The 22,937-nt window shown below is 43.7% G+C and overlaps 1 protein-coding gene across 3 annotated transcripts in view; it reads right to left on the reverse strand.

Moving 5' to 3' along the window:
- PRLR (prolactin receptor) overlaps positions 1 to 22,937 on the reverse strand; it is a 322,433-nt gene that overhangs the window by 288,004 nt on the left and 11,492 nt on the right. The window contains exons 2-4 of one of the 3 annotated variants that reach the window (XM_075128422.1): positions 21,775 to 22,067; positions 15,544 to 15,672; positions 13,460 to 13,521 (exon numbers count right to left, since the gene is read on the reverse strand). The gene's annotated coding sequence lies outside the window, so the exon portion shown is untranslated. The remainder of the gene's footprint in view (positions 1 to 13,459; positions 13,522 to 15,543; positions 15,673 to 21,774; positions 22,068 to 22,937) is intronic. The other 2 variants (XM_075128420.1, XM_075128421.1) reach the window with 2 other exon arrangements.

Consider the following 22,937-nt stretch of genomic DNA (forward strand, 5'->3'; position numbering starts at 1 on the left):
GCATTCACACACTTGCCTACACAGAGACACTTTTTAGCTTTTCCAGGGGCTGCCTAAATCACCCAGTTGGGAAGGGAGGAGGGTGGGCTGGAGGGGAAAAGATGGTGGGAGGGTGGAGGAGAGAGGATGAGGAGGGAAAGAGCCAAGGACGAGAGCAGGGTGAGGGTGAAAGGGGGCAGTGAAGGAGAGATGAGGGGTTGTGTGTGTGGGGTATGTGGGGTGGCTGGGGATGCAGGGGGAGGCAGAAGGCTACAGATGCATGAGGATGTGGGGGGCACGGGTGTATAAGGACATAATGGGAGTGCAGCAGTGTATGGAGGTGAATGGGGTGTGGGGGGGTGAGAGACATGGGGGTGGCAGGTCTGGGAGTTGGAGAGGATGGGTGGGAGAACACTGTAAGGGATACAGAGCTGGGATGTGTGGGTGTGGGGGGCAGGATGGGATGGGATGGAGAGGGATGCAGTGAGGGGGATGCGGGGGTGAGGAGGAGACAGGGAGGAATGCAGTGAGGGGGATGGGGATGCGGGGAGTTGGGACAGGGAGGGGTGCAATGGTGGGGGGGAAGGAGGTGCAGGGGTGGGACAGGAAGGGATGCAGTGAGGGGGATGGGGACGGATGAAGTGAGGAGGATTGGGGTGAAGGGGGGTGGGATGGGGACGGATGCAGTGAGGAGGATGGGGGTGCAGCCCCATTCCCAGCACTCGGAGACGGGGATACACAAAACTCAATCTCCTGGGTGCCGGCGATGGAGTGACAGACCGCGGTTTGCTGTCGGGAGCCACACAGGGAGGAGAGGGCCGGGCAGCAGCGGGAGAGGTGCACACCGCATGACCCCTCAACAGCCATCTGCTGAGGGCTCATGAGTGGCACTAGTTCCTCCCCTGCCCTGAGCCAGCCAATGGGAGCTGCGCCTGTGGGAGGGGGCTGGGGCAGCACGGGGACTCCCCCTGACAGCCCCTAAGGTGCCGGCTGCTTCCCAACTCGGGAGCCGCATGGGCTGCGGTCCGGTGGCTAGCAGGGAGCCTGCCAGCCCCGCAGTGGTGCAGTCAAATGGCCCAGTCAGCAGTACTGACTGGAGCCGCCAAGATCCCTTTTCGACCAGGTGTTCCAGTCCAAAACCGGACACCCGGTCACCCTACAACTGAGGAGTTGGCTGGGAGCAGCTGCAGAGTTGGCTGGGCCTGGGCTGTAGCATTTGCAGGCTGACCTTGGAAAGTGCAGCAGAGCAGCGCTTAGGTCAAACAATGGATTCTATGCGTATACCCCATGTAGGAAAGCACAGGACCTACAATCAATCGGACCTTTAATAAGTCTGGGCCTGCTATTGGTTCCTCCAGAGCTTCCGGCTCTCTGGTTCTTTCAGGAATGGAACAAGTAGCTCAAGTCATCCTGCCCAATGGTTCCTCTCTCACTCAGTAAAATAGCCAGCAGCTCAGGCTAAACCAGGACTGTTGGCAGGGATGGGAAAGTACTCCCCAAATCAGACTGCAAAACATTCAAGATAGTGATTACTCGTAATAGAGCTAGTATTTTAAAATATTAGATATTTTTAGTGTGAACAACTTAATGTTTCTGTTAACTTAATATCTGTATTGCATGATATATATGATTGTAAACTTAATACTATGATAATTTGTGCTTGCTTTTTGTTAATGCTTGCGTTTCTTGGGCTTTTGATAGCTCAAATTCTTTTCTCATCATACAACAGAAGCTAATTATGTTGTACATTCTTAGACTATCTCCATCAACAAGGATTGTTGAACATAATCACCCAGGGCAGCTAGTTACAGGAAAAGTTGCCATAACTTCATTAACAGAGTAATACGAATGTTTATCATAGGTTACATACGGTATATACATCCAGTCTATTAATAAATCCCATGGCTGAGTCTGTTTAGAGAGACATATATGAGATGTGAGGCTGGCATACAGTGAGTTGTAAAATAAGGGCTATCAAAATATTGATGAAATTATTTACTGTCTTTGAAGAAAAGCTATTGTTTTCTCTGATCTATCTGGCATTCCAGAGGAAGATACAGGCACTCATGTTATAAACAGAAATGTCAAACCAGTGTGTAGAATTTCCTTTATTCAAAGTGAACAACAGACACTCCTAGCCTTTTAAAGGTTTGGAACTCCTATTATTCTCAACTTGATTAGAAAAGGGTTCTGCTCTCAGGGGATCTGGGAAAACCATGTCTAGATTTTGTACATATGTTGCTTTAGACGCTGAATGAAAATTATTGGGTTTTTAGAAGGCTCTTCTCCTGCTGGGTACAAGATTTATTAATTATTTATATTATGATGTAAGTGTGTGGCAGCACTGGAGCGCTAGGGAGGGTCTTTCTGCCTCCATCTAACAGTCAACGTAAATAAGAGATACACTGAGTTGAGGCTTTATTTGTGTATTTGTTATCCAACATCCTGTGAACATTTTGGTCCTTTTAGTTAAGATTCAGTTGAGTGTGTAAGGGTAATAAAAAGGTTAACAAACCTACACTTACTATGTCCTGATGAGAAGTCACCATAAGCAAAACTTCAGTTTTGCATGGCTGGAGAGTGGAGTTGGACAAGACAGGGAAGGAGGTGAAAGGGGCTTCCATGTTGTGGTGAAGAGTGAATCCCTGGTGGCAAGCACTCTGCTTGAGGGTCTTCTATGACACTGAACCTCCCTCCTCAATTTAATGACCAGAAGTGAATGAACTCTGTTAAGGACCTGGATCTGGCACTGTGATGAGAGCTGATGTAAAAGTGGTGGCAACGAGCAACTCTCCAGCACCCCTAGAGCTATAATCACTGTAGTTGGTCTAGGTGCGAAGCCTGAGAACCTAGACTTGGCATCACGGCTAGAGAGATGGCTTAGAGGAAACAATGCAGCAAGAGAAGACTCAAAGGCGATGGTGCAACAGTAGCAAGGCCTATCTTGATTGAAGTCAGGCAACATTCCTTCCCACCACCACCAACCTGGGGCTGGAGATGGACCTGTCCTATTGCACTCCCATACTCTAGGACATCATTAGTCCTTCTAAATAAGCCACAAGTGGGTTGCAGAATAGGGGAAGGAGGGCAGTGGCACGTGATAGGGACATTTGTCCATCAGATGTTCACACTGGCAGGTAGGGAAACTGAGGCAAACAACTACTGCTAATAATCCTGTGCGGGTGGTGTCTTACTTATTATTCATATAAACATACTGTTGATTTATTATTGCTGTATATTCCCAAATTAATGCTGTGTTCCTTTTCCCATTAATATTGCTTTCCTTGTTTAATACACAGACAGTGCTTGCAAAAAGTATTATTATTTTGCATTAGTGTAGAACCAAGGAGCCCTCAGGAAGGACCAGGACCCCATTGTGCTTGGCACTGTACAAATAAAGAACAAAGACACAGTACCTGCCCCAAAGAGTTTAGAATCTAAGTATAAAATAAGATATAACAGATGGACACAGAGGAACACAAGGAAACTGAGACAATATTGATCACCATGATAGGCAGTGGTATCAGTGCACTAGCGGCCTAATTGTTGTCACTTTTTTTGTCGACTTTACAGCAGAGAAGAATTTTAAGCGAAGTTTTGAAGGTGGACAAAAGAGTAGCTTTGCAGATGTTCACAGGGAGCTCCTCTGAAGCGTGAAAGGCAGCACGGGATAAAAAGCACTAACATGCTTGTTTGAAAATTTAACAAGTGGGCGACGGAGGCCGGCATCCTGGACTGATCAGATGTTGGAGTCAACATTTCAATAGTGAATGAGAGATAATAGATAGGGTGGGAGCAGGTCGTGAAGGGCAGCCAGGAACGGTACTGAGTTTTCCCAGGTTTCAATAGTGCCTGGGCTGCTGTAGCTTCGTTGCTGTTGTTACGCAGGCAAGCTCAATCAAAGCTAGCTTGTATATGTTCACACGCGCTTCGCTCACTCCTCTGATTGCAGCATAGACATATGACATAATTTCTAAAAGTGAGAAAGGGCACACAGCTTCCAGAAACTGCCTAGAATACGTCTAGATTTAGGGTATAAGAAAAAAAAGATATTCGCAGAATTATTATTTCCCTGTGTGACTCGCATCTAAATCATCTATAGTTTTATTACACTCACAAACAGAGCTTCAGTTAAAAAAATTGTTAAATCTAACTTTCAAGTCTGATCCTGTTGGTCACTATTATGTGAATAATCTGATCCATGTGATTAAACAATAATAATTAATAAATAATTTAACAATAATTGCTAGTGTTCACTTAGTGCTTTAAATAAGCTGTAAAACGTTACCTCCAAAATAAGATTATATACTAATAATACTCCATATCAGAAGAATAACATATAGTTGCTGTTACCAAATTACTTTTATTAAAATCAAGTATAGTTTCCATTTCTTAAGTACAGATAGGTAATAGAATGTGATGATATAAAGCAGGCAGCCCTCATAAAATATTTTAATAAAGAATCAGTCAAGCATAAATGACCATTTTCTCCAGTATTATTTGTAATGTGATAGGCTATCTACATCAAGAGTACAAGAAATGAGAATCAGAACAAGAGTAATAACCCTATCTATAGACCATCAGTTGAATGCCCTTCATAATAATAAATTCGAAGAATGAAATACAGTAATTAAAAGTAAGATAATTAGACTGAAAAAATAACTTGGTTTCTGCTGACTGATGATGTGTTTACTCCCAGAAAGAAACATTACAATATTAATGGTAAATTACATTATTTACAATATTACAATATTAATGGCAAAACCTATTAATTCTGTTACGTTTTCCATTTTTTTGCTATGTGAATGATTTGAATCTACCATCTCATTAATAAATTGATTGGAGCTCCTCAGGGAGGTGGCACACTGTCTAAATCTGTCTTTATTAGTCAAACATCATTTAAGATGATAAAAGTTCTGATACATGATCAACTTGCAGCAAACACACAATATTCAAATCAAGACCTTGCTAAAAATTCTCGCTTGAAGCCTATTGTGTCTGGAGGGTTCTTTGTGAGAAACAACCACTTGGTAACATGAAAAATCACCAAAAACCCAGTATGGAGCTAAATGAAACAGAGGTCCTAAACAGAAAACAGACACTGAACTGTTGTTTCAAAAGACTGTCATAAAAATATACAATGCAAGTAATCCACAGAGAATTGCACGTTCCTCTGAATTCTTTGGACCTCTATTACTCATTCCTGACTAGACTTCTATAGCCAGCTTGGCTCACAAACATTGATATTATTCTGGTCTAACAGTGCTTTAAAACACTGAGAACAACGTTGCCACTTATAATTGCCACTTATAATGTATGAAAAATTCAAATTAGCATCTTTCCTACTGCAAATACAACATTCAAGAAGAGCTGTGAGATTAGTTTTAAGATTCCATTAAAATGGTCATTTTTGTTACTATCAAAAAAAGAATCAATGGACACAAATCAGACATCAAGAATTGTAACATTCAAAAACTATTAGGAGAGCACTTCAATCTCAAGGGACACTCAATAACAGACTTAAAAGTGGCCATTCTTCAACAAAAAAACTTCAAAAACAGATTTCAATGAGAAACTGCAGAACTGGAATTAATTTGCAAATTTGACACCATCAAATTAGGCCTGAATAAAGACTGGGAGTGGCTGGGTCACAACAAAAAATAATTTTCCCTCTGTTGATACTCACACTTTCTTGTCAACTGTTGGAATGGGTCACATCCACCATGATTGAACTGGCCTCGTTAGCACTGACCCCCGCACTTAGTAAGGCAACTCCCATCTTTTCATGTGTTGTATCTTTTCATGTGCTGCTTACTGTATTTTTCACTCCATGCATCTGATGAAATGGGTTATAGCCCATGAAAGCTTATGCCCAAATAAATTTGTTAGTCTCTAAGGTGCCACAAGGACTCTTTGTCGTTTTTGGATGAATTAGTTAATGTTTACTGAGTGTCTTGAAGATAAAAAGCACTCAATCAGAGCTAAGTATTATTTAAGTACAGTATTAATACATCTTCATAGCAGGTGGAAACATAACTTCCATTGGCCTTAATGTTGTACATAATGGGGAAGCTTGTACTACTACTGTTCATTTTTTATTTTTTTCTGGGATTAGAGAGAGGACTTCAATCCATCATCTTTGTCCATCACTGATTTTGCTAGTGGTCTAGTCATCATATAATTTTATTGCCTTATTCTCAGAGGTTGAAAACCAAGAAAACAAGAAATGAAAAAACAATTTAAGCAGTTTTATTTCAACTGTTTAAAATATATCTGTACAACTACACAATATTAAAATCAATGAGATTTAATGAATGGCAAATGCAAAAATGATAATAAAACTTATCCAAGTTTCTCTCTGTGACATATCTTAGATGTGTTACTCATGAATTTAAAGAAATACCATAAAAATATTAGTTCAGGAGAAGATAGCTAACAGTTTATTTTAATAATTAGATTTTAGTTCATTAATTAGATGTCTTGTGTAGACCTACCTCCATTTTCTACACCTTTTAAAGCATATTTAACATTACACTTAACCTTTTAAATCAAATGACTAGTTTTTATAAAAAAATATTTCAAGTCTTTCAAATACTAGATTTTTTAGCACTTTATGTGATTTTACGCAACAATATATTCTAGATATCAGTGTATGCATACACACAATATGCTGTTCTCCTATACTATTTCAATTTTCCTTTAGGGACTGTGACAGGGTCAGGCCAGATGGCTACAGGAGAGTAATAGAAGGCAGATATATTAGCCCCAGGTTAAGTAGGTCCCATTTCCGTGGGTAAGGTAACAGGGACGGTTCCAGAACAATCAGGAACCTTCTGGAGACAATTAAGACAGACAGGCTGATTAGAACACCTACAGCCAATCAGGAAGCTGCTAGAATCAATTACGGCAGGCTAATCAGGGCACCTGGATTTTAAAAAGGAGCTCACTTCAGTTTGTGGTGTGCGTGGGAGGAGCTGGGAGCAAGAAGCACTAGGAGCTGAGAGTGAGAACATGGACTGTTGGAGGACTGAGGAGTACAAACATTATCAAACACCAGGAGGAAGGTCCTATGGTGAGGATAAAGAAGGTGTTGGGAGGAGGCCATGGGGAAGTAGCCCAGGGAGTTGTAGCTGTCACACAGCTGTTCCAGGAGGCACTCTAGACAGCTGCATTCCACAGGACCCTGGGCTGGAACCCGGAGTAGAGGGCGGGTCCGGGTTCCCCCCAAACCTCCCAACTCCTGGTCAGACACAGGAGGAGTTGACCTGGACTGTGGGTTCATGAAAACGGCCAAACTGAGGGCTGCCGTGAAGCTCCAAGGCGAGCAAATCCGCCAATAAGCGCAAGACCCACCAAGGTAGAGGAGTAACTTTGTCACAGGACGTATTGCAAGACAAAGTAGTCTTTTCCTAACAGCTCTATCCACTGTAAGTCATTTTTAATCATTTATATTACTGGATTCTTTGGGCATTACCATCATGATCAGGCCTCCTTTGGACTGAGCACTGTATGAAGATAGTTGAAGAGACAACCCTTTCCACAGAGTGCTTAATCCTTCATTCCCTCAATATCCCCAACTGTCTGTAAAATGCAATTATGCTATTTGAATAAGTTTGAGAGAGGGCATAGAAGCAAAGGGGGAAACAATTCTGTCTGAATTTCCAATTTAAGGTCCTGGTTCAACAAAGCACTTTGCTGATTAGGGATGGTTTGTTGAATCAGAGCCTAACTTTTGTCCACTGTTTCTCACATCTTTCACTATTGCCTAGTGTTTGTTCCTTCCACATTAGTCATTCCTTACATAATTTCAACTATTACTTCTGGCATTGTTTTGATTCTCATGAAAAAAAATGTTAGCTGCACTTCAAGTATTCAAGAAGGAAACTGTTCGTAAAGCAACGAAATGCTTAAACGTGCATGTATTCCAGTGGCTATTGCACACAAGCACACCATTAATTCAGCCATCACTAGCATCAATATTCAATTAGTGCTCTGGGGAAAACAAAAGTTTGTATTGGCTTCAGCCTCAGCACAAACTGATTCTGGCAACAGAATAAACAGTTATTTGAATAGTTAAAACAGCCAATGTTCCAGGAGAGCTGCTCTTTGCCGCAGGCATTTTCCATTGTCTCGGGGAATGAGGTGTGTATTCTGTTGTTGATGTTTTTGCATATCATGTCAGCCATTGATTTCCAACAAAAATAAACAAGCCATTTGATTTTCTGCGCTGAATATTTTAATTACAATATTGCTAACTCTTTTCCTCAAAACTTCATATATTCTTTTCCTCACCACATTGCAGCACTAACAACCAGAGGCACCGACTTTCTAATTTTCCTAGGGTCTCGGCCTCAGACGCCACCCCCATTCCACCCCTCCACCCAAGTCCCCACCCTGCCCCACCTCTTCCCAACCCATTCTGCTCCCTCCCCTTAGTGTGCTCCGCCCTCGCTCTGCCCCGTCCTCTCCAGTGCCTCCTGCATGCTGCTGACCAGCTGATCACTGGTGGGCAGGAGGTGCTGGGAGGGAGGGGGAGGAGCTGATCGGTAGGGCTGTGAGTGAATGCTGAGCACCCACTATTTTTTTCCCCGTGGGTGCTCCAGCCCTGGAACACCCACAGAGTTGGTGCCTATGAACCCAACGCAAGAAAAAGAATCTTTCCACCTGATGCACAGTTGCCCTGCAATGATGTTGTAGGTCAAGGAAATTAAGTTAATATATTTTGCTATAAAGTCAAAAATAAATGTATTTAATAATACATGAGACCACAGAAAAACAGGAGTGTGGGAAAAATAATGCACAGTGCTCAGGAAAAATAGGAGAAAAAGAATATATACAAAGCTGCTGTAAGACTAAATTGTTAAACATGTCAACAGATCACAAGAATGTTATTTGCTCTTCTTCCCTCTTCAACAAAAGAAGCTGCAGCCAATTGGTATTCCAGAGTTCCCCTTCATCCCACTCAGGATCTCATTGTGTAATCCTTTCTCACAAAAGCCATCCCATTTAAGCCAACAGGACTGCTCAGGTAATTATTGTGATGAGTTACCCCTACCCCCACCCCACTCTGGGGTGCCACCTGATGTACTGGGGTACCACTGAGCCCACCTATTCCAGCAGCCTGGGCTCCCTTACACTGTCCTGCTGAGCCAGGCCCTCAAGCCTCCTCCAGCACACACATAGGTGGAGACACACCCAGCTGCAGAAAGACATCAGCTCTGCATGGGAAGACTCAGCTCGGGAATTGCCCAGCACTCAAATGCACACCCCCCTCTGGGGTGCAAACCCAAAATCGTATTATCTTGCGCTGCACAGAGAGCTGTACAGCATAAGCTCATGAAATTCACACCCTCCCTTAATGTGGAGGAAGATATGCACAGCTTTTTGCCCCCCCCCTCCCCGTTATGAATTCCACATAGTGGTTTTAGAAAAGAAAAACAAATTTATAAACTACACAAGATAGATTTTAAGTGATTATAAGGGATAGTAAACAGATCAAAGCAGATTACTGAGCAAATAAAACAAACACATGAGCTAAACTTACCACACTAAAGAAACTGGTTACAAGTAGTAATTTCTCACCCTAAATGTTGTTTTAGGCATTTCCTTCACAGGCCAGATACCTTTTCCAGCCTGGACTCAGCTCTTCTCTCCCCTCTTTTGTCTTTGTTTCTTAGATGTTTCCAGAAGTAATCCTGGGTGGGGATTCAGTGAAGAAAGACCCTGATAAAGTCACTCCCCAGTCTTAAATAGGTTTTACATATGGCGGGAACCCTTTGCTTTTCAGTGTGGTTTCCAGACCCTCTCCCCCCAATGGAAAAATACTGGTATTCTGTCATGTAGTCCAGTACCAGGTGACATGATTACATGACCCTGCAGTGTCAAAGCAACCATGAGTCAAAGATTGTTTGTAGCATCCCAGGAAACTTCTCAGGAAGGTGGGCGTTCCCCAGGTGTAAACCCACTTGTAATTGATACACAGTCAATATTCCTAACTTCAGATACAGAAATGATACAGGCATACAAATAGGATAATCATATTCAGCAAATTATAACCTTTCTAATGATACCTCACATGCCTTATCTTGCACAAAACATAGCATAGTTATGCTATAATCATATTATAACAATATCTCTATGAAGAATATGCGGTGTAGCGTCACAATTACTAACCAGTGTGAAGAGCTGCAGATGCAGGCTCCCAGTGACCAGACCATACCCTGGAAGAAGGGAAGTGATCTATACAGCCTCAGCTGTGCTGCTTTAACTTCCCTCTCCCCATCTGTATTTCAATAGGGAGGTTTACTTAGTGTCTACATACACAGTGCTTTTGGGCCTTATAAATACCAAGAAAGATCCTCAGTTAAACACTGCCACTTAGAAAAGGCTCTCGTGTGCACTTTTTTTTTCACCAATATGGAAGACAATGCTCTATGTGCTTTCTTCATTTTGTCTGGAACTTGTTCAAATCACACTCCACTCTGCAGAGTAGCCAAACCAGGGCATAAGAGTACCTGTGTTTTAAGGGTATCTTATGCTGTGCCTCCACCTGGATGTCTTCTTCTTCTTTTGTATGGCTGATGTAGAGCAGCAACAATTTCACCTGAAGTTGATTGAGCCAAATGGCTACATCAGGAGTAGCAGAATTTATTGGAGTAATGCCTCCTTCATATTTACAAATTGGGCAGTAGGTAGTGATATTTAAATGGTCTGTTGTGGGGAGCCACACTTGCACTCTGGGGAGTCCTTGATTTTCCATTTGTGCATTAGATGTCCACATCTACCATGGTTAGTTTGGATTCAGTTCATAGTTTACTAAGATGAACGTGGAAGGTTGAACCAAGGAACTTTCTGCGTGGGATATGGCACAAGGTGCTTATTTTTTAAGTCTTGTTTAGCCCAATCTGCTTTTCAAGCTTCCTTCTGATTGTAGCCTGATTGCATGAAGGTAAACGAATGTTCTCAGAAAGGCTTGCGGGATTTAAGATGTTGGGGGAGGGCATTGTCAAGGTCTTGGTGGATAAGAAGACATCTGTTTTCCTGGATTCACTGACCTTTGTGGAGTGTCACAGAAGTTCGGTGTGTTGGCAGGGGAGTGATGTTAGACAGAACAGGTAGCCATGGTGTTGGAGTCAACTTAAGGGTTCCAGTGATGCACCGCATCACTGTATTCAGCTGGGTGTCAACAAGTCGCATGTGGCTACATCTGCTCCATACCAGTCCACAATATTCAGCTACTGAATATACAAGTGCTATTGCAGATGTTTGCAACACTGATGCCGATGCACCCAGGGTGTTTTGGATTATGTTTCATCTTATTTTTATCTTTGTAGCTACCTTCTCAAAGTGAAGATATTTGACACAAGATAACATGCACAGACTAAATGGAGCCATCCCAGAGATGCCAGGAGGTAGGAGCATAAGCAGCCAAAGCAGGGATAGCTGTACTGCGTGAAGGGTGGAAAATGGGGGCCTGATGAGGCCACGCCTCCCCCCAGTACCATTCTGGATCCAGAATTGTGCTCAGGCAGAACTGTGCACACTGTGGGGGCACTAGGACCCACATCCTGCCTCCCCTTCCTCCACTGCGTGGGCTTGGGAGAAAGCTGCAAAGACGAATCAGCCAGAAGGGACAGTAGCTGCCAAAGCGGAGACTTTTGGAGAACCTTCTCTAGTTCTGATTGGATTTCCTCTGCAACATATCGACTGCCTGTTTGCTCCAACCATCCATCCCACTCCCACAATCTGTTCACTTCATGGTTGCTCCACATGTGTCTCATCCCCCTCACCCACCTTTCCTTCAATATACCGTCTTCCCTTTCTTTTTCCCTTCATTTAGCTTATCACCTCCTAATTAAGCCCACTTAAAGAAAGAAAAAAGAGTGGAACTAAACATGATGTTTGCTGCCATTACATTGTTCATTTTACTTGTGTGTTCATCCCCTTCCCCAACCCTGTCTCTGTCTCATCTATTTAAATTGTAAGCTCTTTGGTGTAGGACAGAGGTGAAAGTAAGCTGGTACGCCCCGGTACGGCATACCAGCAAGAGCCGGTGCACCATACTGGGGCAGCCCGGCTTCCCCAGGAGGCAATTTAAAGGGCCTGGGGATCCCAGCAGTGGCTGGAGCCCCAGGCCCTTTAAATTGCCTCCAGAGCCCCGCTGCTGGAGCCCTGGGGTAGCAGCTGCAGGGCTCCCGCAGCTATTTAAAGGGCCTGGGGCTCCCCTTCTTCTACCGCCTGGGCCCTTTAAATAGCCACTGGAGCCCTGCCGCCGCTACTCCAGGGCTCCGGCGGCTATTTAAAGGACCGGGGCAGTAGAAGCAGTGGAGCCCCGGGCCCTTTAAATAGCCCCTGGAGCCCTGGGGTAGCCGGGGCTCCAGGGGCTATTTAAAGGGCCAGGGCTCCAGCTGCCTCTGCCACCCTTGTCCTTTAAATAGCCGCTGGAGCCCTGCCGCTTCCACAGGGCTCCGGCAGCTATTTAAAGGGCCAGGGCAGTAGAAGAGGGGAGCCCCTGGCCCTTTAAATAGCCCCCGGTGCCCCAGGCTGCTGCTGCTACCCTGGTGGGGGGGGGCACTTATCTTACAGGGTGGGCTGGGGCTGGCTCTGACCCCGTCAAACCCACCCCTTCTGCCCTGGGCCCCACCCCTTCTGGGGGCCAGAGCTGGCCCCAGAGTACCAGTAAGTCACTCGACTTACTTTCACCCCTGGTGTAGGGACTGTCTTTTTGTTCTGTGTTTGAACAGTGCCTCGCACAGTGCAGCCCTGGTTTATGGCTGGGGCTCACAGTGTGCTATGATAAAACAAATAAATAGTAATAATAATTAATAAAAAGACAGGTCAGTCACAGGGGGAGAAAGTGAGAGTATAAAACAGACAATTTTAAAATGCTATGCTATAGGGAAAAAAGCTCATTGGAAAAGAAAATTTTGACAATGTCACATTCACACCTAATCTGATTTTTCTCACACTTACACCAGTGTAGTTCAATTGACCTCAATGGAGTTACTCCCAATTTACACCAGAGTGAGGACAGAATCAGATCCTTAGACAAAGCTATGTGGTAACAGTGTCAAGACAGGTCTAAATAGAGATGTACTAAATATTGTGCATTAACAGTGAAACCGATATTTAGTTATTTGGCTTTGTTGAAATGTTCATTGGGACATGGGGAGAACAGAGAATCACTTTCTAACTACTGTTTTACAAATATACAACACTCTGTATTTTGACCCACTAAATTTAATGACCCACACACTCATAAGGAATTTTAAAAAAGCCAGGAGAAGTTTTGAATTAATTGAAGAAAACATAACAATTAAGTCATTTTGGATGGCAGATGTTAAGAGGCTACACGTTTAGATGTCTGAGTCCACTTAACTGTATAGTAACCATAGCGTATTCTTACAGGACAGCAGTGTAGCCAAACTAGCGTTTACAGTTTCTTCCCTACACACATTCAACCAGCAATGCATTGTATTACCTTTTCAACAAGCTCCCCAAATCCTTTGGCTGTTTGCATCAACACAGCTCATGTTTCTTTTACTGTAAAAGGAGAAACAGAGTCTGGTTACTATTTTAGATTTAGTAGTCATTAGACAATCACCACAAGCTAAAACTATGGTTAGCAGGAATAAAGTTTCAGAGTAGCAGCCGTGTTAGTCTGTATCCGCAAAAAGAAAAGGAGTACTTGTGGCACCTTAGAGACTAACAAATTTATTTGAGCATAAGCTTTCGTGAGCTACAGCTCACTTCATTGGATGCATGCAGGGGAAAATACAATGGGGAGATTTTATATACACAGAGAACATGAAACAATGGGTCTTACCATACACACTGTAACGAGATTGAGTTGGGCCATTTCCAGCAGTTGACAAGAACGTGTGAGGAACAGTGTGTGTGTTGGGGGAATAAACATGGAGAAATAGTTTTACTTTGTGTAATGACACATCCACTCCCAGTCTTTATTCAAGCCTAATGTAATGGTGTCCAGTTTGCAAATACTCACCGGCAACCATACACCACACAACAAAACCACTAACCCAGGAACCTATCCTTGCAAAAAAGCCCGTTGCCAACTGTGTCCACATATCTATTCAGGGGACACCATCATAGGGCCTAATCACAACAGCCACACTATCAGAGGCTCGTTCACCTGCACATCTACCAATGTGATATATGCCATCATGTGCCAGCAATGCCCCTCTGCCATGTACATTGGGCAAACTGGACAGTCTCTATGTAAAAGAATAAATGGACACAAATCCGACGTCAAGAATTCTAACATTCAAAAACCATTCGGAAAAGACTTCAATCTCTCTGGTCACTCGATTACAGACCTAAAAGTTGCAATTCTTCAACAAAAAAAACTTCAAAAACAGACTCCAGTGAGAGACTGCTGAATTGGAATTAATTTGCAAACTGGACACCATTACATTAGGCTTGAATAAAGACTGGGAGTGGATGTGTCATTACACAAATTAAAACTATTTCTCCATGTTTATTTCCCACCCCCCCACACACACACTCACACTGTTCCTCACACGTTCTTGTCAACTGTTGGAAATGGCCCACCTTGATTATCACTACAAAAGGTTTTTTTTCTCTCCTGCTGGTAATAGCTCACCTTACCTGATCACTCTCATTACAGTGTGTATGGTAACACCCATTGTTTCATGTTCTCTGAGTATATAAAATCTCCCCACTGTATTTTCCACTGCATGCAACCGATGAAGTGAGCTGTAGCTCATGAAAGCTTATGCTCAAATAAATTTGTTAGTCTCTAAGGTGCCACAAGTACTCCTTTCTTTTTGAGGAATAAAGTTAAATTCCCATTCTTTAGCATGAAAATAAAAATGTGAAAAACTCATTTTTCTGCATGCAACTGGAGATCAGTTCCCCATCTAAAATTACCATCTCCCAAATTTAAGCACCGATCATTAGAAAGGAGCTAATTCTGAAATACAGGCAGGTATAAATGAAACATTTCCAGATCACAGACTTGCAGAGGTAAATACAGACCTCCTTTCTAAAAACTCAACATGGCAGCTGTACCATAAGAAGCTGGAGCATACTGTCTCTGACTAAAATGTTTGCTGTTGAATTTAGATGACTTTTTCTAGTGATCTTCATAATCAATGTACTTTTCAGTCTGGATAAAAACAGATGGAAGGTCCCTGCCACCCAAAGGTCCATGTGTAGAGCATAATTATTATTGCTTTCCCATAACACAGAGTGCTTTCGCTTGCATGCACTGATAGTTTCAACTTACTCTTTTCAGATCAAAATATCTGGCTGTGACAGGTGTAATCAAATGATATAGTTTTATTAAAACTGTTTTTCTTGACATTTGCACAGAACTTCATCCCAAGTTATTTTGTTTGAATTCATGCAGTAGTATTGCCAAAAACCTGGACTCTGACAGAAAACCTAAAAGCACATTGAGCAAGCAGTTTCAATTGGTTTCTGACTTGCACACATCCAGGCTAAGAGTGCTCTTCTGTCTAGTTAGTGCAAAAATCATTGGAATCACATTTATATGGAGACATGATGTGCATACTGTTATACCCAATCAGAGGGAGGCACAAAATGGGCTGAGTAAGATAGTAGGAACTCCTGCATTCTAATGCTGCTTCTGACATTGACACCTTCAGTAGTCTTGGGTAAGTTGTAACTTCTTTTCTTCAATCTCCTTTTCTGTAAAATTGATATAAAAATATTTACCCACCTGTGATGGTTCTTGAGGTACCCAGGACTGTGAGTCACTGCGATACTCCCTGCTTCTAGTGAGAGGGACCCTGGTCTCTGGCACCTGGGTGTTAGATTCTTAACGCCACCAGCTTGTCACCCACTTAAGCACTCTCCTCCAAGCTATGGCAGCGCTGTTTTTGCCTTGCAGGTTAACAAGAGGTGCATCTCAGGCCCTGAATCCCCTTGAAGTGTTTCCCTGTGATATCCAGCCCCTGACATTTGCTAGGCTCAGAAATCCCTGATCCTCTGCTCCCAAAGAAACAGCATACCCCAATTTACCAATTTTACCTCAAATCACCACTCCTGTATAATGCACAGTACCTATAAGCTCTTAAATTAAAACAAAAGAAAGGTAATTTAAGAAAAAGTAGAGGTTCCCTTAGAAATAAGAGACAGTAAAGAAGAAAATGGTTACAATACAAAACAAAACAATAAAACATGGTCCTGTAGACCAGTGCTTCTCAAGCTATCTGATGTGGGGGACCCGCAATTTTTTCCCCCACTGTGCGCACAGACTGGCAGCCGATGGCTCGCGGACAGGCACCGGTCCACGGACCACCACTTTGAGTAGCACTGTTCTAGACCTTATCTTTATTAATAGTTTCCTTTCCTACCTAATAAAGTAGATTTCTCCCCCCACCCCCACAAAGTTCAGTCTGTTGCAGACCTATTCGATTTCACATGAACCAGGATCCGCTCTTTCATGAAACACCTCCTCTCAATAAGATGCCTCTTCCATGAATGGAAGCAGAGTGTCTTTCTCCCCCTGTGATATACTCAGTCAGTCTTTTGTTTTTATTCAGACAGTGCAATCCCCTGTCTGTTATAATGTTCCTTTTTACCTCCAAGTGGTTATGATTCTTTGCAGTTGTCTTTGACGGTTTTCTAGTGACTGTTCTGGGATGGGGCAAGGGTGACCATTGAACTTTCCATTACATCACTGGCTGATCAGGGAGGAATGAGAACTCCCTCCTGATTGACTGGGCATCACCTAGTTCACAGTTCTCAGTGGGGGGGTCCTTGGTCCCCTGTGGGGGTCGCAAGCCATTTAAGGGGTGTGCGGGACCCCAAGGCTGAAGCCTGGAGCCCCTCACAGGGCTAAATCCCTGAGCCCCGATGCCCCAGCAGGTCTGAAGCTGGGAGCTGTGGGGCTGAATCCTGGAGCCCTGGTTCCCTGATGCTCCCTGTAGGGCAGAAGCCCTGAGCCCCTAGGTGGAGTTGTAGGGTCACAGGGAGTGTTGCCCCCCCCCCAAACTGCAGTGCCTTACCCAGAGTAGAACACAGGGTCAGCTCCACCCTGCCTCCTCCCCGCCATCCTTCTCTCCCCCAGCCTCTCCGAGGCCCTGCCCCTTGATCAGGTCGGAGGCCGGAAGCTGGAGCTGGGCAGTGCAGGGCAACTGCTGCTCTGGTTGGTGCCATGGAGCGGGCAGCCATGGCACTCCCCTGCGTCCTGCTTCTGCTGGTACCCGGGGCTGCAGTTGATCCTTAGCTCCCAGCCACCTTTGACTGCTTGCACAGCCAGTAAGAGCTGCCTGGGCAGGGGGACCCAGCTCTGGGGCTGGCAGAGCCCTTGGGGAGCAGTGCCCCAGGTGGAACACAGCCTCTAGCTAACTCTCTCGCTGCATCCTGAGCTACCCCCTGACCACACACAGCCCCAGCTACCCCTCTCCCTGCACCCTGAGCTACTCCCCTGCCTGCATATATCCCCTAGTTACCATCTCCATGCACCCTGAGCTACCCTCCTGCCTGTGCACAGCCCCTAGCTACCGCCTGCCTGCACCCTGAGCCGTTACCAAACTTTTTGAGCTGAGTCCCCACTTTGAGTTATAATTTTTGGTTGCACCGCCCCCCCACCCCCCGAAGAACAGCCATACTGGGTCAGACCAAAGGTCCATCTAGCCCACTATCCTGTCTTCTGACAGTGGCCAATGCCAGGTGCCCCACACAGAATGAACAGAACAGGTAATCATCAAGTGATCCATCCTATGTCACCCATTCCCAGCTACTGACAAACAGAGGCTAGGGACACCATCCCTGCCCATCCTGGATAGTAGCCATTTGTGGACCTATCCTCCATGAATTTATCTCATTCTTTTTTGAACCCTGTTATAGTCTTGGCCTTCACAACATCCTCTGGCAAAGAGTTCCAGGCAGTTCCTCAACCCAAACAGGCTGGGTGGTCCGGGTGGCCTGAGGTGAATCAGGGAGTGGAGGTGGTGATCCCTCCCCAATCCCCACTGTGTGGAGGTCGTCGAAGCCCCGCTGGGCCCTGCTCCCTGAAAATAGATATCTAACTATGCCTATGCCCGAGGGCCCCCGCAAGCCACCCAGTGGCTAGAGCCCCGAGTCCCCTTCCCCGACTGGGCCATGGAGTTTTTATAGCATGTTGGGGTGGGGGGAGGGGGAGAAAGAAAAAGGGTGATAACCCCTACCTAGATGTATGAATTCCTGGTGCCTAACTTTTACTCTAAGACTTTAAGGCATAGTTTTCAACATAGTTACATTATTCCTTAAATATTACCAACACACACGTCTTACAATAATGAGTATTGATAAGTTATAAGCTTTCAATAGAAAGCTCCCATACTATCCTTCATTGATAAATAAAATGAAACTAGTGTATTAGGTGTAGTGAGTTTGTCATGTCTGAGGCAGGAGTTGCTTGTAAAGAGCAGTGTACCCTTTTCAGAGTAGCAGCCATGTTAATCTGTATCCGCAAAAAGAAAAGGAGTACTTGTGGCACCTTAGAGACTAACAAATTTATTTGAGCATAAGCTTTTGTGAGCTACACGCAGCTACGGTGTAGCTCACAAAAGCTTATGCTCAAATAAATTTGTTAGTCTCTAAGGTTCCACAAGTACCCCTTTTCTTTTAGTGTACCCTTTGGAACCAATGGGCCTCTGCATCTCACCACCTCACGTGGATGTTGTGAGGAGGCTGTTAGCCAATTAATGTTTTAATGAGCTTTGTAGATGAGAATGTAGTTGTCCTTACATCTTTTGTTTCGAGTGGATGTGTGTGATACGTCCCCTCCGGAGTGCCCCCTGAAACTGGGGTACAGCTGAGCCCTTTGTTTTAGCGATCTGGGATCCCTGTCACAATGTCAGTGTGAGAAGCTAAAAGCCCTCCAAGCTTCCTCTCATACCAACATCCACAGGTAGGGGCCACACCCAGCTGTGTTCATGAATGCTCCACCAGCCACTGCATGAAGCAACAATAGAAAGGCTCCATCCAAAATACTCTCAGCCCCCCATCTTAGGAAATTGGAGCTGTACTGTTCTGCCTTGGTCAAAACTTGATTAGTATGAATTTATTACCTAGCCGCCCCTCCCTTGATGTGAAAAGGATGATACACAAGCCCTTGTAAACTGAGCTGAAATTTTTCTCCAAACACTTCACTCAAAACCACACTGGTTAAGAGAAAACATAAAGTAGGTTTATTAACTACAGAAAGATAGATTTTAAGTGATAGCAAACAGATCAAAGTAGATTACCATAAGAAATAAAACAAAACTGCAATCTAAGCCTAATATACTAGTTAGGATTTGAATCAAGCAGTGTTTCAGCCAGTTAGATATTACAAGCAGGTTAGCTTTTGTATACACAGGCAGGCTTCCTTCTATCCTGCCTGGGACCAGCACTTTCCTGCCAGTTCAGTCTTTTTTCCTCTGGTACTTTCAGGTTTTGTGCTGTAGAGAGAGGTCCAGTAATGATGTCACTTCCCCCTTTTATATCTTCTTCTAACTTGCTGGAAAGCTCTTTTGCTGTGATCTGGGTCAAACAGTTCCCATTATGTAGTGCTATCTCGGAGAGGTTTCTATCGTACACAGTTCCCGGGGTAATCCTTGTGCTTGTGTGTATTTCCATCAACATTGTTTGGCCTTTTTATTGTTGTACCTGAAAGGCTGCTTGTGGATGTTCTCAATCTCACAACATGTTTCAGTAGCACATACTTAGCCATACTTCATAAGTTCACATACAATAATAGCACATACAAGCTAAATGAGATATTAATGTCTAGCAGATCAAGACTTTTAGAATGATACCTCACAAGGCATACTTTGTACAAAACATATCATACTTATATGTCAGTAGTGAATATGGGGGTGCCAGGATGTCACAATATACTACCCTGAAAAATGGATTTTAGGATGCTGCTATAATAACCTGCCTGTTGCCCCCTAATATCTCCTTTCTGAGGTAAAAGTTCCCAGGGTTGCTAAGGAAAACAAACAAAGGACACGGATATAACCTTCCAATAAAGTAGTTGACACAGTCAGTATTCTTTCCAAAACAAAGTATCTTTTTAATTAAGTGTCTAATAATCCCTACTACAGTATAATCTAAGAATCCTAAATAAAGGACAAAATCCCTGAGACACCAATCCCTTATTGCAAGTTAAAGAGCATTCAAACTACAACAGTATATAGTTCAAATGATACTAAGTGAAGCAATTTATTGCAAGTGGCCAGTTTGCAACAAATTGCTGACAGCAGATCTTAAATTATACTTTAAGTTTTACATAAATAAAATACAATTAAAAAACACACACTCATGCTTCAAGCATACACATACTAACTCTATATACTATCCTACCCTTATACTAAAATATAATTAAAAGAATATTAAGCTTATTCTATAAATCCGTTGCTGCTTCCTTTTAAAAATCAAATCACTGCTGCTGCTGTTCAGCTCCTAGTCAGTCAGCTCTGCCCTGCTCCAGCTTTCTTTTCTCTCTCTCTGTAGCAGTTTTTCTGTGGCTTCTCTTGCTGGCTTAACGGCTCTCTCCTTCTCCAATGCAGCCTCTGGACTCAGAAACTGAAGCTGGCCTTTTATGCTACATTGTAGCTCTTTCTTTATATCCTTCCTAATCTTAGCAACAGTTACCTCACTTGCAGATGCTCAATCTTGACCATTACCTCAGAATTCTATCGACAGCTCTGACCTTTAAAACGTGTTGTTACCAGTATGAGTAGGTTCTGACCAGCTAACTGCATAACTGACCGACTTCTCCGTCACACCTTACTGCATATGCTCAATAGTTGCCAATATTGTACATGCTAACTGTGGTCCTTTCCTTCTCAGCTGTGATTCTGCCAAGCCACTCCCACATATACTTAGTTCTTTGCCAGGACACTTATTTTTTTTAAATTAAGAAATCCTAAATTCTTACTGACCATGCTCAAGGTCCATAGCTTTGATATCAGGGTGGAGTGATTTTTGCTTAATTCAGAATAGAGATAAAAAATACAAAGTAGACACTGGAAATTTTTTTTTAGTAATAGATGAAATGCTGTGATACACCAATTGATTATTGACAAAGCATTTGGTGGCTTACCAGTGTCATTTGCTAGGCCCATTTTTCACCAAACATCCTTCCAATTTCCACAGAAAGAATGTTACTTACTGTGACGGAGCAGGGAGTGGGGAGGATTGACCTGGGGATGTAGCAGGGGAGTTTTACTGGGACTGTCTGCATTGGGGATGGGATAGCAGGGATCCCTGCACTTGAGGGATGATACCTGAACCTGTAACCTGAGCCAGGAGGGCGGTTAGGGCCAGGTGACATCTTTGCCTGGGAAACTGGACAAAGGCTGGAGGAGGAGCTGGGGGAGGCTGGGTGAGATGGCTGGAGGGGGTTTCAGTTTGGAGCGGTCTGGGGAAGTGGAGGGAGCCCCAAGGCTGGGGTCTAAGCTCCCTGCCCCCCAGAGGGACCTGACTGAGGGGTCCTGTTTGTACCTACAAACTCTGCATGGACTGTGTTCCTGTTGTCTAATAAACCTTCTGTTTTACTGGCTGGCTGAGAGTCACGTCTGACTGCAGAATTGGGATGCAGGACCCACTGGCTTCCCCAGGAGCCCCGCCTGTGCGGACTTGCTGTGGGAAGTGCACGGTGTGGACGGGGATCCTGAATGCTCCAAGGTCAGCCCCAGGAAGGTCAAAGTTGTGTAAGCTTCTTGCCCTGGGGAGAGGAGGCTTCCCCAGAGTCCTGACTGGCTTTGTATGGAGTAGTTCCAGAGCATCGCCTGGTGACTCCGTTACACTTACCTTACAGTAACTGTGGTTCTTCGAGAAGCGTTGCCCATGTGGATTTCACTCTTGGTGTGCATGCACTTCATGAGGACAAGATTGGATTCTTTTTGGCCACCGTGCCAGGCCTGCACATAGATGTCCTTGCATATAATTTCAGCAAAATAATTCCTTCAACTTCCAGCAGTTGACCTGTTATCCATTTGTCCGTTAGATTAAAGAGCCCATTTGTTCTCCATGTAGGTACTTCGAGTCACCCCTTAACCTTCTCTTTGTTAGTCAAATAGATTGAGCTCCATGAATCTGGGAGGCTGTGAAAAATGATATTAACAAACATACAAATATCACTTTTCACAACAGACTTGCTAGTGTCCCAGCCACCCAGCTCTGAAGGCACCACTGCTACCAGCAGCAGAGCAGAAGTAAGGCTGGCAATGGGGCACTAAGTCTGCTGTGAAAAGTGATATTGACAAAGTGTGTTTGTGCCCATGCCCCCAATATTAAACAGTATCTATTTAAAAAAAATAACTTTTATGCTTACAACAATAATTAAAAAATATATTTTAGTCTTAATTTAAAAGTGGCGAGAAAAGGTAAATTCATTTTAAACAATAGGGTTATAAATTTAGCATTTAAGTAGTGTTAAATATATAAAAAAAAGTGTTTTTAACTTATAAGGGGAGTTGCACTCAGAGATTTGATCTGAAAAGGGTCACCAATACAAAAAGTTTGAGAACTACTGCACTAATCTGAATGGAAAATGCTCTAAATCTAATTTATTTTAGGGGTTAAAACAACAAAAGTAACAGAATCCATAGAATCTGAATTTCTGACTATTCACCAGCTTAGCGTTTGATCTCTATATGACTCTCTCTTCCTACAGTCCTTTTAAATCCATCTTACAAAACATTAGCGTTCTTCTCTTTACAAGAGGATGTGAGCGGCTGGTAATGAGATATGGAGCCTTTTAGGTCAAAAGTTCAAATCCAGCCTACAGTGCATTCATGGTGACTGTAAGTTACTACACCATCTGCTGGTTGTTCTGTGACCTATGTGAAATCAATCTGGAATTCACAGTCTAGGCCAGGGGTCGGCAACCTTTCAGAAGTGGTGTGCCGAGTCTTCATTCATTCACTTTAATTTAAGGTTTCGCGTGCCATTTTAACGTTTTTTAGAAGGTC

This window comes from Caretta caretta, chromosome 5, assembly GCF_965140235.1.
Source record: "Caretta caretta isolate rCarCar2 chromosome 5, rCarCar1.hap1, whole genome shotgun sequence".
Taxonomy (NCBI): Eukaryota; Metazoa; Chordata; order Testudines; family Cheloniidae; genus Caretta; species Caretta caretta.